The sequence below is a fragment of the Bufo bufo genome, chromosome 1, assembly GCF_905171765.1.
Source record: "Bufo bufo chromosome 1, aBufBuf1.1, whole genome shotgun sequence".
NCBI lineage: Eukaryota > Metazoa > Chordata > Amphibia > Anura > Bufonidae > Bufo > Bufo bufo.
In genome coordinates, this window is record NC_053389.1 from 361,399,291 (window position 1) to 361,422,351 (window position 23,061).

A 23,061-nucleotide genomic window follows, 5' to 3' on the forward strand; every position below is an offset into this window, starting at 1 on the left:
AGATCTCTTGATCATTCAGAACTCCCGCCACTACCATTTGTTGGGTCTCAGATCGAGCCAAATATGCCAAAGCACTACCACACTTATCACCATCTGAAAAAAAGTTTTTTTCTCTGATTCAAGAGTTTCTTCTGAGTATATTCAGTCAAATGTAAAGTAAACCTACGCTGTGCATCAAGCCACATAGTCTGCTTCTCAGTACACGGATCTAGAATAAATAGCCTCTCTCTATCTGCTAGCTCCATCTCCAGTTTCATCCGCTTGATATTCAATTCCTTTGTGTGAGTTGCTATAGCAGCAATCAATGCCCCCCTCATTACTGACTTAAACGCATCCCATTCTACCAGGGGATTTGTCATTTTCTGTCCAGTAGTTTCCCATAACATCTAGGCTATCGCTCACCACTGATAAGACCTTGAGCCACATGGGATTCAACCGCCACTGCTTATCGGCTGGAGCCAATGGCTGTGACAAAATCAGAAGGAGGGGGGCATGATCTGAAACGCCTCTTGGCAGATAATCACTGGACTTGATATAAGGGGGTAAATCTCTGCTGACAAAAGCCAGATCTATACGGGATAGTGAGCCAGTAGAAGCCAAATAGCACGAGAATTGTGCATCTGTGGGATGAAAATAACGCCACGTCTCTATCAGATCATAGGCATTAGCCCAACGTGAGAGCACATTGTTGTGTGAGGCCTGGGAAATCAATCTGTCCTGTACTGGATCTAAAGTGGCATTGTAGTCACCCATAATAATACAGGGCGTTGCTGGAAACATTGCTATTTTATCTATAATTAAATCTAGGACTTCTCTGCGGAATGGCGAGGGGTATAGAGACCCACAATTAAGTACTGCAGGCCTCTGACACTAGCATGCAGAATCACATATCTGCCATAAGGGTCTAACTGTACAGAAAGTATGTGAAATGGGAGACTTTTAGCAATTAAGATAGAAACACCTCTAGCGTGATTTGAATATACTGCATGATAGTGGGACCTATCCATGGACGTCACAAAGCTAGTACTTTCTGGCCTTGCAGGTGCGTTTCTTGCAATAACACTATGTCAAGGTTATACCTCTTCAGATAATTGAAAACTAAAGACCTTTTAATCTTATTATTAAGACCCCTAACATTCCAAGAAAACAGCTTAATTAACGCCATTTATCCTACCAGAGAAAGAATATCCAAAATCTCAGCCCGATGAAGGCACATTCACACACACATACATACCACATCAAAGAACCTTCCAATATAAACGCCCTCTCCAGCCCACCCCTTCCCAACCTTCCCATCCCACCCTGCCCAATCCTTCCTAACATGGTTGAGCCTGAAACCCTGAACTTGCTAACTTTCGGGTATGATAGCCTATCCTAACTCATTAGGTGAACTCGTACACCATATAGGTACCTTAGTGAGAGAAAGTACTCCTATAACAGTGCATGTTGGTTCAGGGTATTGCCACCCAGCATACGTATATAGGGTTAAAATCTTATCAATAGACAAAACCAAAGAATAGGGATTATAACAAGAGTAATAGTGGTGCGGTGAAACATAATCCTCCCGCCCCCCTTAACAATCCTATCAGCAATACAATCTAACATTTAAGCAATTATTAGCTCCTTCAGTTGTCACCGCCAGAGTTCATTCCATCAGCGGTGAGGCCTTGCATTTAGATTCTTATCAATCCAATCTGTAGCCTCTTCAGGAGTATCTTGCACCCGCAAGCGGGAAGGGTATATCATTGCATATTTCACATTTTTATCTCTCAGTCGTGCTCGGACCTCAGTAAACTGCTTCCTTTTCTTCTGGACCTCCGCAGTGAAGTCCGGGTAAAATGACAAGCGGACATTCTCATAGGTGATGTTGCCCTTCTGTCTGGCAGCTAGAAAAATAGCGTCTCTATCCCTGTAGTTCAGGATTTTCAACTTTTGCGGCCCCATTGAAGTGAATAAGTCCGCATTCGAGTCGCCAAAACGGCGGCTTGTATGCGGACCCAAACAACGGTCGTGTGCATGAGGCCTAAGGATAGGTATGCTATCGATAGGTGTTACTTACTGAGGGGGGTAAAATATTTATAATATATAATATAATATAGAAAGTATATTATAGTGCATTTGTATTGTGCAGCTACACAAAGTGCCAAACGCTATTGGAACAAATAATTTCTACTGGTGTGATATACCAGTTGCCCCCACAAAAAAGTGGGAAAAAAAGTGGGCAACAGTAAAATTGTTATTCAGTGACCGAATAATGTACCTCGAGCCACATAATCAGAATTTATTTTATGTCAGGTGAATGCCTAATTTTAAAGGTCCATACTCCTGCGGCCAAAAATAACATTTTTCTAGGCTTCAACAGGGCACATTTCAGAGAAACTCCTTCAAGACGCATAAAAATGTCCCCTGATTAAGATACATATTTTTTTTGGTCCCCCTCTAGTATGTCACTGTTTATGTTGTAGGACTATTTGTACACTTCTACTAAGTATTTATTTGGTGGCTGCAAATATGAGCTGAAGTTTTTTCAGGTTCGCCTGCCATTAAAGTGAAAGGGGCCCACCGCGATCTTATGGTTGCGAACAATTGATCGCGTTTGCGAACTGTCCCGGCCGATGTTCGTCCATCACTAATGGTAAGCAAAAACCGCACTATGTGAAAAGATGTTTATTGGTTTTACCAGATTGTGTGAATATTAAACTATGTACAAGTTTATTCTTTAGATTAGGTGCTTTTTTGAAAATAACTGTAGGATTTTTGGGGATAATATCTCCTAATATGGGGCCATTTTTAAGGACAGACCAATTCTTTCTCATAGCTTCCTTTATTTGCCATGCATTATTATTGAATTGTGTATTAAAGTGAAAGTCTTTTTCTTCCTTCTATTCATTTGCTGCATTTTACCCTGTTCCAAATTGACAAAAAATTATTCTAGTCCCTCACAATCTCCTTTCCATATCAGCAGGCAATCATAAATATATATTTTCCACATAATCATTCTCCTTTTCTATCTTTCTTACCCAACCTTGGTTTTATAAATTCCTCTTCCCATGAACCCATAAATAGGTTGACCAGACCTAAGGTGACTGTTGTTTTTGTTAAACTGCTTGTGTGAATAAACACAGAACTTGTGTTTAAGAATTGTTTTGTGCCTCTGTACTGTGTCCGCTTACCCTGCCTACTAGAGCGAATCCCCACAGTACGTAGTAGCAGCAACACCAGCTATCCGGCTAGTAGTAGTAAACTACAGTTCTCCTTGGCTTCCAAAAGGAGCAACATTATTATTGAGGACAAAGAGGATGAGATTGTGGATTGGATGGCTCACTGCTACTCTCAGTCAATGCAGGATGATGTCACGGTCACCTCTGAGTCTGACACCGTGCCTTGGAGCCAGGGGTCACAACATTTATCCTGCTCCTCTTCCTTACGATCCCAGAGAAGTATTTGAGTTGCATCCTATCTGTTTTCACTGCCCCCTCCTAATTGGGTTCCTTCTTTTTTCCTAAGAAGCGGAAACAAAACCTCACCTTGTGCTACAAAAGATACTCAAGAGAGTTTCCCTGTTGATGAGTTTTGTGAGAATAGACAGTGTTTGGACTGCCATGAGGAGGAGTTTCAGGAGGAGGTGGGGGACTTCATACATAGCTTTGTTGGTAGCAGCAGTAGTTAGAGATGAGCCAAGTTATAAAAAATTTGATTTGGCTGCTTCGCCGAAGTTCACAAATAAATTTGATTTGTTACTAAGTACTTTGTCACATATCACATTCCATTGTATGTAGCAAGCACAATGAAGGGAAATGGTGATCGTGCTGCCCCCGCCACCCACCCATCATTCAACCCCTCAAATGCCACGTTCAACTCTGATCATGCCATTTGACAGTAACATTGAGGCCATTTCGGGGGTTAATCAGGGAATAAAAAAATAATAATACATACTAACCTCATCCATTTGTTATCTGAGAGGCAGTTGTGGCCATCTTGATTGAAGAAAATGCAATTTTTCTTCAATCTAAACGGTTGCAACGGCCTCTTCACGAGCAAATGGATGAGGTATATCTTTTTATACGAGGAATATCTAAGTACGAGGAAATTTGGCTTTGTGACAAATATTTTTTTTCCTTAAATTCGGATTGAAGTCCACCTTATATACTTTGATTCGTTCAACAATAGTAGTAGTGATGATGATTGTGTGTTGGGCAGGACCTGGGAGTTGGATCGGGCTGCTGGGAAGAAAGCAACCTCAGTTGAGAAGGGTGGTGGCAGTGGCAGAAATAAAGAGCAGACGCAACATATTGCCAGAAGTTCCCAAAGAACTGCCAGGGCAAGATCTGCTTCTATTATGGTCAGCTCAGGAACTGGTGATACCCCTGGTACTGTGGACACAGGCCCAAAAATTGCCAGACCTCATCTAAGCTCAGCTGCTGCTAGCTCTGTCTGAGTATCTCCCATCTGCCAGTTTTTATCGACAGTAAAAAAAAAAAGGCATTGTCATGTGCAAGAATTGCAGGATTAAGCCGTTGGCGTTCATACACAAACCTAAGCACCACAGCTCTAACGAACCACATGAACCTCCATCACCAGTTATTGTGAGAAAACAGAAGTGGCCACCAACTAGCGCACTAAGTGTCCTCCTTCTCCCGGTCTCCTTTCAGGCGACCAGGGCACAGCCACGTGTAGTACAGTGTTCTTGTCATCATCATCACTTACGGTACTTCTTCTTCCACTCAGACTACGTCTCCTACTCAGCTCCATTGTCAGCCATCAATAACGTAATGTGTGGTCAAGGGACAACTCTACACTACTAGAATTTAGCTGGTGTACAAGCTTAACTCTCACCTGGCCAAGACGCTTCTGGTGCAATATCTGACTTACCACTTAGTGGATTCTGCTGCCTTTAGGGAGCTGGTGGCATGCGCTCAGCATTGCTGGAAGATACCTAGCCGGCATTTTTTTTTTTTTCCCCCAAAAAGCTATCCCTGCCTTGTACTCTCATGTGGAGGAGAAAGTAGAGTGCTCCTTGCAATTCTCACTGTGCAGCAAGGTGCATGCAACTGTGTACATCTGGAGCAGCTGTTTTAGGCAGGACCAGTACATATCTTTCATGACCCACTGGTTCAATGTTTTTTTTTCAGTAAAGGCCCGGTCTGGTTCCCTCACAAACCGCTTATTGGTCTTCTCCTTCATGGTCATCCTTCTATCCCCAACAGCAGCAAGAGTGTTGTTCCCATTCCCCATCCCTCCTATCATATGTGTAACGCTAGTGTAAGAGTAGCCACACAGATGATCACTTACTAAAGTGCATAAAGCAGTAAACATTCCACTGGCCATCTCCTCAACTCTTGCTGGGCAAGGTGGTCAGTGATAATGGCAGGATTATCGTGGCAAGGCTGCATTTGGGGGAAATATAGCACATGTTCCCTGCAAGGGACACAAAACGGTCTACCATTATACTACTTAATCTGCATCATTCCAATTCACCGTATTTCACCTTGCAGATGTTAACCCCTCTGATATTTACCTTATAGTAGATGCTCACACTGATGCAGCTTACATATTTTGCTGACGGACCTGTAGCTGTTGGGGGCGCACATGTAGAAAGTCCCATGGAGGAGGAGAATGAGGAGCTGCCACTTAAGGAAAAGGAGAAGTTAGTGGATGATGAGCACAAAAATGGTGATGACAATACCAGCCATGATGATCAGTCATTTCCGTGGGGGGGGGGGGCAAAGCCGGAAATAACTAGGTTCCCTGGTCATGTTGGTGAGCATGCCAAGCTCTATGATTTTTTCCTTATGTACTGACAGGAGCATCGTTAGCATCAAGCAATCTGATATTACCATATAGCCATGCTTTCAGACCGTCACGGTCAAAGCAAAATGGGGAGCTGTTTTCCTCTTGTAGAAAGGTTGGCCACTGTGTATGCAGCTTGTATGCCTGCTGCCCACGTGTCTAAAGCTTCTCCACCTCACACAGAGTCACCTATCTTCCGCCATATCCAATACCACAAGTAGCAGAAGCTGCAGCACTAGTCAGTTCAGTATCATCAAAACGATAGAGCAATAATTTCATGTGCCATGCCAGGCTAAGGCAAGTCAGCAAACTGAGATGTATCACCTCAACACCCAGGTTCCATACTCTGACCTTTGTCCTGCACATACTGTGTTTCCTGACCCCATTTACTTCTGGGCAGAAAGACTGGACCAGTGGATTGAATTGGCCCAGCATGCTATCTCTATTTTTTCTTGTCCAGTCTCCAGTATCATCTCACACCCAAGTCGACAAAGTTGTCCTCCACCAATATATGAAACATCAGAGGCAATGATCTGTGAAAATTTTCACACTTCTGCAGCAATTAATAGATTTGCCCTCACTGATGGTGCCCAATGTCTGCCGATGCCATTCTCTCTTGAAAATCCTACATTTTGACTTCCATTACTGCTACACTGTGTGCTGGAGCAATGTGTAAACATGACGCCCACTCGCATGTGCAGAGGGCGGAAATAATGCCGATGGCGGTAATTAAAGGCTTTAGATGCCATGATCAAGTGAGATCACAGCATCTAATGTGTCAAAAACTACCAACACCCCCTGCGGCTAATGGGGATGTCGGTAGTTGCTTTGAATGCTCTGAGCCTCGCTGACGAGACTCCCAGCATTCATGCTGCAATTATTATTTTGGCCACCAGATGGCAGGCCAACATAAGAAATGAGCAATATATAAGTGGGGGGGCGGAGCTAGCGACAGTCTGAGATGGCCGCTTGAATCTGAGCTCCGTGACATAGTCCGTCCTCAGCACTAGCTATCTTCAGCTATACACCTCAAAATGGTCAAAATCGGGAACCCCAGAGCAGGAGAACACCCGAGTACCAACAAGACCCACATAGCAGGAGATATGGATAAATTTATTAAAAAAGCGGCCTCCTCGTTTGTTGCCCGCGAATCCAAGATGGCGCCGGCTCAGCCACACAAGACCAGCGCACAGGACAGATCGGAGGATGAAAGCGACGCCGAGGAGCCGCAAGGTAGGGGGGCACTGCCGATCACAAGGAACTACCTGAAAAACACGCTTTGCAAAACATTAGATCCCCTACTGAGCGAAATCGCCGCCCTGCGCCAAGACATGAGGCAGGTAGGCGATCGTGTGGAAACACTGGAAGATCGCCAGACCCAGATCCTGGAACACCAGAGGGCTACCACAAGCTCCTTTAAAAAATGCAGCACTTACTTCAGTGAGCTGCACAATACTCTTGAAGATCAAGAGAATAGGGGGCGCCGGAATAACCGACGCCTAAGAGGGATACTGGAGTCTGTTCTATCTGGCGACATCCCTGCGGCGATTATTTCACTATGCTCCTCATTGCTTGGCCCTGAGTTTGCTTTGGAGATTATAATCGAAAGAGCTCACAGAGCTCTGCAAGCCTCCTAGAGATATAATCTGTAAGTTCCTCAATTATCAAGTGAAATCAGCAGTGCAAGAAGCTGCTAGGAACCGGTCAGATATCATATTTGAGGGTGCACAGGTTTCTATATATCAAGACCTAGCCCCCTCTACATTGAGAAAGCGAAAAACCCTAAAGCCACTGACAGAATGGTTGAGGGCCAACAGAATCCTTTTCGAACTTTCCTTTTGGTCTTTCTTTCTCCCAAGGAGGTCGTCGCTACAACATTACTGCACACTCTGACCTGGAGGCCATATATGAGCATCTACAAATTCCCCCCATGCAAATCGACAACTGGGACTTATTTCAGGACCTTTCCACCCTACCAGAAGTTTCTACAGTCGCTTCCTTCACTCTACAGCATACGCCTAAGGCCCATAAAGTGGGGAAGAGGAGCCGCCAATTAACCCCTAAGAGACTCTCTCAAGATTAATTGATGTGATCTTACCGCAGCACTCATCCCTCACAGTTGTGATTCCCTCTTGGACTTCCTTACACCAAGTCAACCACTCGGCGATATTTTGTCTTCTTACCTCCAGTCCTTGATGTGTACTGCAATCTAAGGGGGTCACAATAGATGTCCAGTAATGTAGTATACGTATATATTACTTTTTGCATCTTTACCCTTCCCCCACTATTTTCTTCCTTCCCTTACATATCCCTTTAATGTCCTTTTGGTCATAATCTTCCTCAATTTCCCTCCTGTCTCCTTTCCTTTGTCTTTTTCCCAATTTCATCTCTCTTATACCTTTAAGCATAATTTCTCCTCCTTGTATTTTACTTTCTGTTTGTTTTAAAGCCGGGTTTATCCATAGCTACTTCTACCTTCTGTTACAAATGGTTACCTGTCTTGCCTCTCCACCTTCATATTGGGATGTCATTTAAAGTGCTGAATGCCATGTTTACTGGTCTAATGACCAATTTCCCCCTCTTGCTTAATACCTGCGTGTCAGTCCACGCACAATGTTATTTTTTGGTTATATGTTATGTTCTCATCTTTCTCCCTATTCCTTTGTTTAATGTTAGGTACTCTGGCCTTTGTGACAGGACAGCAAGACCCTTGGATCCGAGCTTCACCTCTGGACCGAGCAGACACAATTCAACCTGTAAGTGTTTTCCCCTGGGAGACCAGCACATATCACTTCTTTTCGCTCATGCAAAACCATGATTATGGCTGACATACACATAGCATCCTACAATGTGAAGGGTTTTAACTCACCTTCCAAAAGGAGTCAAATATTCACTATTAAGGCGGGTTCTGATGTGCTGCTCCTCCAGGAGACACATTTTAAATTTAACCATTACCCAAACCTGGAATTTTCTCACTACCCCCTTTGGTTCCACTGTGGAGGTAATTCTGCTGCGTCTGGAGGAGTAAGTATTGGATTTAAGAGGAAGATCCCATTCAAATATATGGATCATATACAGGACCCAGAAGGGAGATTTATTTTGGTTAAAGGTCACATAAAGGTCACATAGGGCCTCAGATATATTCATTTATAAATCTATATGCTCCCAACACCAAACAAGCCCAATGGATCTCAGATATTGCTCAGATTGCTGCTCCCTTCAAAGAAGGCATAACTATCATGGGTGGTGACCTTAATATAGCTATTAACCCCCAAATTGACTCGTCCTCACATAAGTCAACCCACTCAAGGCGTACCCTGAAATTCATTAAAGACATCTTTTGGGATCTCCATCTAGTGGATACATGGCGCACGTTATGTCCAGATACTCTAGACTACACTTTCTACTCACATGTTCACAATACCTACCATCACATTGACTACATTTTCATTTCCAAAGAACATCTTCAGCTTTGTCCGGAAGCTAAGATTGGGTCCATCCACATTTCAGATCATGCCCCAATTTACCTTTTAGTAACCTCCCCAGTGCATAAATCCAAAAGTTTCAATTGGAGACTAAATTAGTCCATACTAGGCAACCCAGAATCTATAAAAAAAAAGTAGCGTTGTTATTAGACGAATACTTTGTCCGGAATGCCCACCCAGATCTCTCACCCCAAATTCTCTGGGATGCGCACAAACCCTTTATTAGGGGTGAATTCATCAGTATTGGCTCGCACTTGAAAAGACTTAGGGAGAGAAACATCAGTATTCTTCTTTCCAAGATAAATAGGTTGGAAACTATCCACAAACGCTCCTTATCTGAACCCCAACTCCAGGAACTCTCCAAAGCTAGAGCTGAATTAAAGGCTCTCCTACAAATCAATGCAGCTAAATCTCAATTCCCAATACAAATATTTTGCACATGGGGATAAAGCCACCAAATTCCTTATGAATAGAGTCAAAACCAGGAGAACAGATAACTACATCCACCAATTATCCTCCCCAAATAACACCCCCATTTTTGCTTCAGCGAAAATTGCCAAGCAATTTAGGGACTTCTACGAAGCGCTTTACAATCTCCCTTCTCCCCCATCACTTGTCTCCCACTCATCGCTCATTACTAAGTTCTTAGACTCATCATCTCATCCGACGCTTTCTGAAGACCAAAAACAATCACTTGAGGCCCCATTTACCATGAACAAACTTTCTATAGCCCTTTCCCAGATACCTGTGGGGAAAAGCCCTGGCCCTGATGGCCTTCCAGCATCTTATTATAAAACATTTAAGAAGCAACTGCTGCCACATCTCCTTAACGTTTGCAACCAATCCCTCTAATGTATCCCCCTCTCTAGTGACATGACGATTGCTCACATAGCCTTAATAACCAAAGAAGGAAAGGACCCTAAATTGTGCTCAAACTATAGGCCCATCTCGCTTCTAAACATAGACCTTAAACTTTTAGCTAAATTACTTGCAAACCGCCTAGCGAATCTCCTCCCTCTCTTGATTCATATGGACCAGGTGGGTTTTGTTCGCAATAGAGAAGGTAGAAATAACACGACTAGGGTCATTAATGTGCTCTGTCATGCTAAACAGACCTCCTCTCCTCTTGTTCTTCTCAGTACTGACGCAGAGAAAGCGTTCGACCGCATTAACTGGAATTACTTAACCCATATTTTAGAGGATTTTGGCCTGCCTGGTCCATATGTCAAAGCGGTATTCACTATGTTCAAACATGCCACAGCTCGAGTCATGGTAAATGGGGACCTATCCTCTCCTTTTCAAATCCACAATGGAACCCGTCAGGGTTGTCCCCTATCCCCCCTCCTTTTCATTTTGGCAATGGAACCCCTTTTATCTACGCTTCAGGCAGACACTGATATCAGAGGCCTGAACCTTGGGGGTCATGATCATAAAATAGCGGCATTTGCCGTTGACGTTATGATAATGACAACAAACCCTAAAATCTCCCTCCCTAAAATCCAGGAGCACTTAAAGAACTATAGTGTACTTTCCAACTTTAAGATAAATGAGAGTAAATCCATCATAATCAGTACTGGAATTTCCCCCCGACTCAAACTTTCTTTAATGGAAAACTGCCCATTCAATTGGTCTTCTCCGACCATCACATATTTAGGAGTCAAACTTAGCCCCAATACCTCAGACCTTTTTGCTCTTAATTATGTCCCTCTAAAAACATCTATATTCAAAGCAATAGACAAAATTGCCAAATCTGCCCCGACTCTCTCCTGGTTCGGCAGGAAAAACCTCCTCACCTCTCTTATCATTCCCCGCCTCACGTACATGCAACAAGTCCTCTCAATCCCAGTAGCTAAGTCCTTCTACTCCTCTCTTAAACAGAAATTCAGAGCTTTCATATGGAACGGGAAGAAAGCTATACTTTCTTACTCTCTCCTATCTTGATCCCGTTTGGTTGGTGGTATTGGGCTCCCAGATCCAGAACTCTATGGGAAAGCTATACTTCTATCCAGAATTGTTGACTGGCTTAGAAACACGAGAGACAAATCCTGGGTATCACTGGAACAGAGTATCATAGGTCTGCCCTCTCGTGCCCTATGCCTAGGTTACAGTAGTCCGCCCCAAACCAATCTGTCAGCCTTTCCAATCATTAAAGCTACTCTGGAAGCATGGAAATGGCTGAACTTTTCCCATTGCTCAATACCTTTTCCCTCTCCCCTCATCACAATTAGTGATATCTAGGTTCATCTTCCATGGGTCCACGCCTCTCAGTCTCTAAATTAGTTAGGTACTCTTCCTTGTCTATTTCTCACCTCCTTGAAAACCAAGGATTGCTAGCCTCTATGGATTCCCTCAAGTCACTGATTAAGCCACAACCCTGCGACTTCACCTTATTATCACTTATTAAATCCTTTGTCTCTAAAAATAACAAAAAGGGAGAGCTCCTACGTCCTCTTACATGGTATGAAGCCCTTATAGTAAATCCCAACCCTCCGAAAAAACTCATCTCACAGATATATAATAAACTTCGCTCCCCCCCTCTAATTGTTAAACCTGCGTTCATTCGCACATGGGAAAACGACACTGGGATTGATCTGCCTCTCTCAATTTTACCCACACTATTTGAAATACCAGATAAGTCATCAAGATGTGTGCGTGTCCGGGAAAACAGATACAAAATCCTGTCACACTGGTATATCACCCCAATTAAATCCTCACACTACTCTGGATCCTCATCAAATAAATGCTGGAGATGCCTTGAGGAGAACGGTACTTTCCTCCATATCTGGTGGCAATGCCCCCCTATTAGTAAGTGGTGGGCGGACATCATCCTGATCTGTAATCAAATTTGCTCTTCCTCTGTTAAATTGTCCCCCTACGGAGTCTTGCTTTCCTACTTCGATGAGGGTACAATTCCACCTCCCTCTTTTCTCTTTAAAGGGTTTCTGTCACCCCACAAAACTCATATATATTTTTTTGGATAGTTAGATTCCTTATAGGGCGATATAGGAGAATATAATAGTCTTACTTACTTTCATGCGGCCGATTCTTTATAAAACGAAGTTTTATAATATTTAAATGAGGGCTCTACCAGCAAGTAGGGCGTCTACTTGCTGGTAGCCGCAGCAGCAATCCGCCCCCTCGCCGTGTTGATTGACAGGGCCAGCCGTGATCTCCTCCTCCGGCCGGCCCTGTCAGTAATTCAAAAATCGCGCGCCTCTGGTCATTCGGCGCAGGCGCTCTGAGATGAGGAGGCTCGTCTCCTCAGTGCGCCTGCGCTGATGACATCACCGAAAGAGAAGACGTCATCGGCGCAGGCGCACTGAGGAGACGAGCCTCCTCATCTCAGAGCGCCTGCGCCGAATGACCAGAGGCGCGCGATTTTTGAATTACTGACAGGGCCGGCCGGAGGAGGAGATCCCGGCTGGCCCTGTCAATCAACACGGCGAGGGGGCGGTTTTCTGCTGCGGCTACCAGCAAGTAGACGCCCTACTTGCTGGTAGAGCCCTCATTTACATATTATAAAACTTTGTTTTATAAAGAATCAGCCGCATGAAAGTAAGTAAGACTATTATATTCTCCTATATCGCCCTATAAGGAATCTAACTATCCAAAAAAAAAAAAAAGAGTTTTGTGGGGTGACAGAAACCCTTTAAGCAACTTTTGATTGCGGCTCGTCTCCTGATTCCTAAATTTTGGCTACAGACCCATCTTCCCTCGGTTGAGCAGTGGAGGCTCAAGGTGGATCAGTTTTACCGGTTTGAGGAACTCGCCTCATGGGAATCTAGAACCCATCCAGCCTTTATTAAACGTTGGGCAACGTGGACAAATTACAGGTTCCTCAAGACCCAATAATAATTTTAAATTGCACCCAACTGGTCCTTCATGACCCTCCCCTTGATACCCCGCTGCTATTCAGAGTGAAGTACAATTAGTGCCTCCATTTAGCTCAGATGAATGTGTGGAGAGAGATGCTGGCTATTTTCTGACATCTCGCAAGCTTCTGTTTATGATTTGTGGGCTTGATATGAGGGACTTGACTGCTGTATTGTCTCCTTTCTATTCTCATAACTTGCTATGCAAACTATATACAGTTTTTCCTAATTCCAAATAGACCGTCACCCTTGGGACCTGGAATACTCAAAATGTTCATTTGCTTATCATCTACTAGTATCCAACTGCTGTTCATTAACATTATTTCTATAAAATGATGTATTTTTATAAGGATGTATCTAGTACCGATCTACACCACTGTTGGTGTCATGTTTACACTGTCATTTTAATGATTATGAAAATAAAATAATTAAAACTTAAAAAAAAAAAAAAGAAATGAGCAATATACAGTAATACTCATTTAAAAAAAGCCCTAATTGTTAAAAATTATAAATTCAAAATCAGATTTTATAGGCTCATATATCAGCTTCAAGATCCCCCAATTTTTTTTTTTTTTTTAAATATATAAAAAAATATATAAAAGTTTAAATCACCTCCCTTTTCGGGTATCACCCCGACCAAAAATGCCCATACTATTAAAATATAAAAATATTTTTCCAATATGGCAAATGGTGTAACGGAAAAAAGGGTCAAAATGCCCAATTTGCCATATTTTCATTGCTTCTCTTACCCCCAATAATGCAATAAAATGTGATCAAGAAGTCACACACACTCCAAAAGGGTATCAATAAAAACTACAGATTGTTCCACAAAAAATGAGCTACCACACAGCTCAGTAGATGTAACTATAAAAAAAGTATGTGGGTCAGAATATGGTGGATGTAAAAAAAAAATTGTTTTGGTGGATGTAAAAAAGTTTGAATTTATTTTTACACTATTTAGACATAAAAACCTATATATGTGGGGTATTCTTGTAATCGTACTGACCCAGAGAATGAATTGCATGGCCAGTTTTTCCTCAAACGAAAAGCCGTGGGAACAAAACCACTACATTTTATGCCATAATTAATGGTAGCATTAGAAAGTACAACTTGTCCCGCAAAAAATAAGCCCTCCTACAGCTATGTGAACGTAAATATAAAAAGGTTATGGCTCTAGGAAGATAGGGAAGAAAAATGAAAACGCAAAAACAAAAAAACTTTGGTATCCGAAGTATTAAACACACTGTTTAACACTGTCATGCATGCGTTTACCCATAGCTATATATGTCAATGTCAATCACTGATATTATTTGCCATTGCCATTGCGCTCAATACCTTAAAAGGTGGAGAGCAAAAATTCAATCAAAAATAATCAAAGGAGGTAATATATTTTCATTAAATAAATAAATCTGAGTTCTTAGACTAGAGGGTGCTATACCAATTTTCAGTGCAATTGGAGCAACTTTGATTTGTGATTAATCAATTCAAAACAAACTTTTTTAATAATTTGCTGAACAGGACACAAAACAAAGTTCAAGAAGTTTGCTAATCTCAAATGTGAACATTGATATGTTGCCTTTAGTTTATTTAAAATAATTTATTTTAAGTAAAAGTACATAATTTACACTTATTTAGAGTTTAGCTTTTGGCATCACACTTATTTTTTACTTGAAAAACCATCTGCTGGCCCCATGGCTGAGTCATAATGATATGCCAGCAAGCTGGCTGTTTTATGCATACTGGCTTCATAAATCTTGAGAAATGACAGAAACATGTGAATGAGAATACTTAATATCCCATCCACACTACAACAAAAATACATTAGGAATGGAATACACATTTAAAAGTATTGGGGCAGAGGTAATATGATATGTTAGTTTGGAAAATCAATGTACATTGAAGGGCATCCATCAACAGATTTGTACCTATGAAACTGGCTGACCTACTGTATTGCATGTGCACCTGGCAGCTGTATGCATCTTTGTTGGTCCCATGTTCATATGTGCCCACATTGCTGAGGAAAATTATATTTTAGTATATGCAAATGATGCTCTAGAAGCAACAGGGGCATTGTCGTCACATCTAGATGCTCAGCATTTTCTGCAATGGCACCCTCTGCACTTTAATTGACAGGGACAAGCAGTGAAAACATCATAGCACCTGGCCCTGTCAATCAGACTGCAGAGGACACAGCAGTTGCAGAGAGAACAGAGACTATAGGTGTAACAGCAATGCCCCTGTTTCTCCTATAGGCTTATTATCATATATTAAAACATAATTTTTCTCATCAATATGGACATTTATGAACATGATACCAACACATATGACTTTAACTGCCAATGGCACATGCAACTAGTTTCATAGATACAAATCTGCCGACAAACGCCCATTAAGCAAAGATCATGTTTTACATTTCTTTAATACTATTAACGGATCATAGGCAGTCATACACAATAGATCTATATCAGCTGAACCCACAAATTGCCATAGATCCAGTCAACCATCTAATGGGTATGGGGCATCCAACTCACAATAGCTAATTCAGAAGAGATGAGGATCAGGCATGTTGTATTACAATAGACTGATATATTTTTTTCTCAGGCGATAAGTCTGGCAGTGTCATTCTCCCTTACCCTCTCCCACTCACATGCATGCTTGGCTTAGGCCTCATCCACATTTCCATTTTTCACTGACGTGTGCTGTCCACATTTTCCACGGACAGCACACGTACCCATTGCTTTAAATGTGTCTGTTCACATTTCAGTATTTTTTTACAGACCATGGGTCAGTAAAAAAAATTCACAGACACATGCAGTACTTTGAACCATGATGCAGACCAAGCACACCCATAAAAGTCTATGGGTCTGAGAAAATCACGGATACACCATGGAGGCCATCTGGCGTGCATCAATTTTTCACTCAAAACTGATAGGTGATTCTTTGGAAATTAATTTTTAGCTGAGCAACGTCAGTGAATTATGGATGACACATGGATAGTAAAAACGGACACAGACCAACCACGGATCCTTCACAGACATTTTCAGGGATGAAACACGTATGCAGAAACGTGGACGAGGCCTTAGCAAAGCATAAATACACTTACTGACAAAAAATAACGCACCAACAAACAGTTGTTGCAATCTAATGAAACTTTATATGTGTGGCACATTTTCCCACATATGTTGTAGCTGGGCCTGTAGATCCTGCACAGTGTAGGATCTACAGTGTAGATGTCGTGGAGCAGGGGGTACTGTGAAATCTGGACATTGCCTATTTCCCCTTTTCAAAGTTTAAACATTCAAGGGGTAAGGTCATTGATGGCAAGTATGTATCACCGAGGCTTCTGGTCTTATTGATGTAAGTCCCGGAAGTATTTTGTGACCAGTGATGCTAAGTCACTGAGACTGTTGGTTAGAGCTGGATTTTGGTTCCAGGATTTATGAGTGACTAAAGAGCTTGGGTGGGAAAGTTATTTCCATACTCCATCCCGGGTGTTTCCTGCCTCAACCAGGTGCTAAACTAATTAGAAAAGGCAAACTTCCTCTGGGCAGTGTGTATGCTGGTCTGAGAATAAGACCCACTGAGAAAACCACTGTGCCAAGTGGAAGCTCCAGGTGAGCCTAAAGCGGGTGAAAAATCTGCGTCACACCTTGTGGATACTTGACTGTAAGGGTGTTTATTTTTTTATATTTAATTGTTTTTTATTAGTTTTAAAATTACGGTATAGAATACACTATAGTTACAGTAAATGGACTACAGAAACATACTGTAAAATATGAATCAATAACATATCCAATGATGTATAACAGAAAGGGTGAGGCACAAAAACCTCAGGTAAGCCTCATGAGAACAACAACTAGACAGGTTGTTAGAACGACTAGTATCAGAAAAAACATAAGACTTGTATCTAGGTAGGGAAGCCTTAGAAAAATAAAAGGGAAAGAGAGGGACATTGGAAGGTCAATTGAGCAAACCAGCAATGCAGCAGAAACCATGGGTAAGCAATATAGTTATGGGTCGTATTGTGTGTGAAACATCCAAGGAGCCCAAGTTTTATCTCTAAGGGCCGGGTTAATTACGGTGTCAGGAAGCAGCTTCTCGTATCTACAGGAGGAATTTAGAATTTGAATGACCTAGTAATTACCAGTTTAGCACTGAGTAGGATATGCCCTACAATACGCCTGTATTCATGGGGGAAATCAGAAACTTCAAGAAATAGAAGAGCCAGGGCGGTTGAAGCGGACACCTGAGAACTTGTAATTTGGGAAATTAGAGCAAAGGCCGATTTCCAGTATGCGGTGAGTTTTGGGCACGACCATAGAATGTGAAGGAGAGATACAGTGTTACCGCATCCTCTCCAGCAGCATGCCGGAGTACCCGGATTCATGAGGCTTAAATGGTAAGGGGGTGAAATACCATCTAAGCAATTTTTTGATCCCAGCCTCGTAGTGTGAGGCACACTTGAAGGTAGACACAATAAAGCAAACTGTCCCGGCCCATCTCTCCTCTGAAAACGTTGTTTGTAAGTCTCTTTCCCATTTTAATATCGGGGGAGACTTTATAAATTTAGACTTGTTATCCAGGATGTCGTAAATATGACGTGTGGTGTGTTGCTTCAATAAGGATGGATTATGAAAAATCCTAATGATGTCTTGTTGAGTGTTAAAAGATGAAAGAAGAAGTGTGCCGAGACAGTGGCGAACTCTCATATAGGTCAAAAATTCGGAATTGGGCAGGTTCTGACCTTGACGGAGGTGATCGAATGTTATCATTGTTGAGTTTTCCACCAGTTGAGTAGCTGAGGTAATACCTGAAGCCTCAGGTAGAAAGGTCAATATCCCCTATTAGTCTTTCCAAAACATTCATTGATATATGTGATAGATTTATGGGGTTTGGGGTGCCCTGGAAGAGGTGAAGATGAGACCATATTGCGATAGCATGCAACACCGTGATAAGGAGGTAAGTAATCATATCTGGTTTTAGTATAGACAGACAAAGGAGATCTTTCAGTGAGCCTCCTGATGTAAGTTGGGACTCAATGTTGACCCAGGATTTATTTGTAGAGGTGTTCCACCAATCTCTAAGAAAGGAAACACCAATAGAATGGAAATAGTCCTAAATTGAAGGGAGGCCAACACCACCAGCTTGTTTCCTTCTGAACATTAAAGACTGAGCGACTCTGGGACGTCTTGATTTACATATGTAACTGTTAAGGAGTTTCTGCACTTCCCTGGAAAACGAATCGGGTATGGGGATTGGTAATGCTCGAAAGATATATATTAATTTTGGTAATGTCATTATCTGGAATGATGCGACTCTACCAACCCAGAAACTTCCTGCATGTTGAAGTTTGCAAAATCTTTTGACATAGTGGTAAGGAGGGGCACATAGTTAAACTGATATGCGCGTGCGAACAAGGACAAGTAAGTATGATTCCCAAGTATGGAAGATAGGTAGATTGCCACTTTGCCAGTCAAGTGTAAACATTTTTTTGGGGATTCTCAGTTCTGCTAATGGAATATTGATAGGGAGGGCTTGTGATTTTGAGCTATTAATATTATAATAGGAAAGGGAGCCAAAGTGAGAAATAATGGAGAATGCATGATGTAGAGAGTGAGCAGGATTAATGACAGGATGATGTCGTCAGCATAAAAGGGAAATTACATGTGAGGTGGGTCCTATTTTTGTGTCTTCTATATTGGTTGAAGAGCAAATGTGTTGGGTTAAGGGTTCCAAGGCCAGAATAAACACCAAAGGAGATAAGGGGCATCCCTGTTGGGAGCCATTTGTAATTTGAAGGCTGTCAGACAATACCCCATTAACAAATATTTTAGTGGTTGGATCAGAGTATAGGCCTTTTATAGCATGGATGATGGGACCGGCAAAGACCATTGCTCCAAGAACCGAGAAGGCATAAGACCAGTGGAGACAATCAAACGCCTTATCAGCGTCTAATGTGACTGCTACCATGCAGATATTTCTGATTTCAGCCACATTAAAAAGGTCGAACAAGCGTCTGGTATTGTCAGAGGCCGGTCTACCCTTCACAAAGCCGGATTGGTCGTCTCGTATCAAGTGTGGGAGGATGAAAGTTAACCTAGAGGTAATTAGCTTGGCAAAGATTTTAATATCCGTGTTTAAGAGAGAGATAGGCCTAAAGTTTTGGGGAGTGTCAGGTGATTTACCGGGTTTGGGCAGCGTAACGATCAGAGCCATTAGCATGTCTGTTGGGAATGGAGTGCTTGACATGGTTTTTTTAAATATGGATAGGTGAAAAGGAGCCAGCGTGGGATAATAATGTCTGTAATATTCATTCGATAATCCATCCGGGCCTGGAAATTTACCCATGGGGAGGGATAGTACAATTTTTTTCAGTTCAGGTTCTGAAATAGGGGCGTTAAAAGGGCTAGTTGTGTGGGGGAGAGTTGGGGCAATTAGACTCTATCCATAAAGTCTTGGACTAAAGAGTCATAGTTGGCAGGCATAGTAGAATTATCCCCAAGATTGTACAGGTCATGGTAGTAAAGACGAAATTGTTCTGCTATGTCTCTAGGATCGAGAAGTTTGGCTTTAGACAGTGGGTGTAGCAAAAAGGGGATTTTGAATTAAATTAGTTGGTTTTTGAGCTTATTAGCCAATAGTTTGCCGGCCTTATTGCCTTGGGCATAGTATCTAGCCTTCGAGAACAGAAGTGATTTATTAAAGTCCCAGTTAAGGATGTTCATTAGCTTATCTCTTTCTATGTGGAATTCATTTATAATTTCCACAGAGGTTTGTTGTTTATTTCTCATTTCTAGAGCTGATATTTTATTTAGTGTAGAGACCAGGTCCCTTTCCTTTTTTCCCCTCTCAATATGGCTAAATTTCTATTAATATCCCTCTAACAAAAGCTTTGTGGGCTTTCCACACTATGAGAGGATCAGGGACAGAATCTGCGTTCAGCTGGAAGTATTCCTGTAGTGCTAGTATGATTTCTCGCTTATGTTTAGAGTGCGAGAGGAGGTATGTGTTGTTTCTCCGACCGGGGGGTGGGGGGGAGTGGATTAGAATTGCTCTGCTATATGCAAAAGTAAAGGGGCATGATCTGACCACTGGATTAATCCAATGGAGGAGTTTAATTTATGGAATAAAACCGTGTGGTCTACTAGAAACATATCTATTCGGGAGTATGATGAATGGGAGGTGGAGAAAAAGGTGTAATCCCTCTCTTGACCATGCTGAGCCCGCCAGACATCTATTAGGCCTTCGGAGTGTAAAAATGCTGCTAGGCCCGTAGGGGAGCGTCTGGAGGGATTAGTTATATCAAGAGAAGGATCAACAATGGAATGAAGATCTCCGCATATAATCAATTTACCTTGTTTGACTTTGTGGACTCTTCTGATAACTTTGAGTAAGAAGGACATCTGGTGTTCATTAGGAACATATACATTCACTATCGTGTACTTAGTGTTGTTCACCACGCATACCAAAATCACATACCTGCCCCTCTGATCTATAACCTGGGAAATCAGAGAGAAAGAGATGGAGTTTTTAATAGCTATACATACACCTCTAGATTTCTTGATATCATTGGAATGAATAATTATTGGGAATAGACGATGTTTAATTCTGCAGGCATCCTTTTGCTACAGGTGTGATTCCTGAATACAAAGTATATCCGCCCCATTAGACATTGCTTCTCTCCACATATATGATCTTTTTTGTGGGCAGTTTTGCCCTTTGGGAAAAAAATTTCGACCCCATGATCGCGGATGGGAGTACTGAGGACGGCTGCTGTTCTGCTCAGAGCGACCTAAGGGGGAGACAGACATAAGGAGAGGTATTGCATAAGAAGAGTTAGCAGGCAAAACATAAAAAGAGAAAATGAAAGACCAGAATAGAGGCTCTATCTATAGGAAGGGGCAAAAGTTCCATGTTGAAGCCGAAAGTTGGATTTGTTTCAGACGCAAGTTATGTATAACACAACAGAAGATGCACCAGTGAGGAGCTGTAGTATAGCAAGACAGCTGACAGTAGTAGTTACGACCGCCCAAGCTAATTTTAGGGAAAAATAACATTATAATGAACGTAGAGGGTATCCGTATTTGGAACAAGAATGGTCCTAGAAGATAATAAACAGGCGATTTGGCATTGGGGAACTAGGGCGTCCAGAGTGTTGGGTAGTCTATGGAGGAGATTGAACATTACTGCTTGCCCACGTAGAGTTCTCCGATATTCAGGAGTGTAGATGAAGTCCTTCGTTAAGGCGAGGCTGTATGAAATCATTTTCAGGCTTGCTTGTGAGGAGCAGATGGATAAAGCAGAGTTGTCTCAGGCCCAGAATTGTGGATGTGCCAACCCTGAAGTAATGCTTTTCCTTCTTCAAAAGTATGAACCAGATGAGTGTGACCGTCTCTGGAGACAAGTAGCTTCAGTGGATAGTCCCATTTATAAATGATGTTGTGCTTGCGCAAGGCAGTTGTGATGGGCAGTAGTGTGCGGTGTTGTCTCAGTGTGGCCGCAGATAGATCTGTATACAAACGTACAGATTGATAAGGAGCAGGGAGAGTGCCCAATTTTCTGCCTGTCAGCATTACAGCCTCTTTGGTGGGAAAAAAGTGAATGCGTGCCAATTTGTCCCGAGGGACTTCTGGACCCAGGTGTTTTGTTTTTTAGGAATTCTATGAGCTCTATCTATAATGAGTTCCTGGGGTTAGAGTCTGGGTACGAGATTTTTAAACATCTTCTGAATATAGGAAGACAGTTCAGAGTTGGAGATATCTTCTCAAATGCCACAGAATTTGATATTGTTTCTCCGCGAGCGATCTTCCAGATCCGCCATTTTCATTTTAATACCTTCCAACTCATCTGCCATTTCATTATGCGCGTCAATGATTTCATTATGCGATGACGCGAACTCAGACATCATAGACTCTATGTGACAATCTCTGGTCTACATCCTGCAGTTTAGAGGATAAGGGGGTTATAAGGGCCGCCAGATCTTGATGCATCGATGATTTCAGTGCTAGTAGCATCTGCTTTAATGTGTCCTCTGACACAGGCTTTTCTGATGTGGGATAGTTGATAAAGTGGTCATCACCAGGTAATGCCACGCTATGATTTGGGGAGACCTGACTGACCTGGTTTCTAGGAGGCTGTTCCACTCTGGGTCTCAGTTTCTGCTGGCTGGAGGAAGAAGAGCAGACCTGCGCATCTGCGCCATCTTGAAATCGTGCACAGCCGGTATTTGCCTCCCTGACATCCTCCGGTGTGGAGGGAAACACTGGTGAGTTAGGGCGAGAGTAGCCCGGGATCTCTGGAGTAGGAGAATTATGCTCTGGAGCAGGCACAGGCAATAGAGCGCGCAGTGGGGAAGGAGCTTCAGATGGTACGGGGCTCTGGGCGCCATCTTGGATTCTTCCTCTTTCAAAGTATTTCTCTAAACTCTCACGGTCTACCCTCGGGAGCAATCTCTTAGACTTCCCCATTCTGTTAGGGAGCCGATTAGATGTCCATCAGACAAACTTCAGGGGGATATGTGGAGTATATGCTGGGATAATGTCGCTATGGTGCAGGAGCTTTGTGTTCAGGCGTCCATAACTCTCGGCAGCCAAGCCACGCCCCCAGGGTGTTTATTTTTAATGAACTTTTACTATTTGCTAAAGCAAGCCGGTATAATTCGCTGGTTGTGACCAATAAATCCCAGACAAGGAAAATGTATTTTTGCCAGTCTGCACCTATATTGTCTGACTAAAAGACTGTCGGAAAGGGTCCCGGTTCAAGATGCGGTTAAGTCTTTTGCTAGGGGCAACCACAAGAAAACCTGTTGTTGGTGAATTCTGAAAAATCTTCCAGCTGGTGAATGTCCTAGGTTAAAGCAGCAGCAGGACTGCAGAAAGAGTCTGTTGTAATGAAGGAGCTCATTAAACAAATGG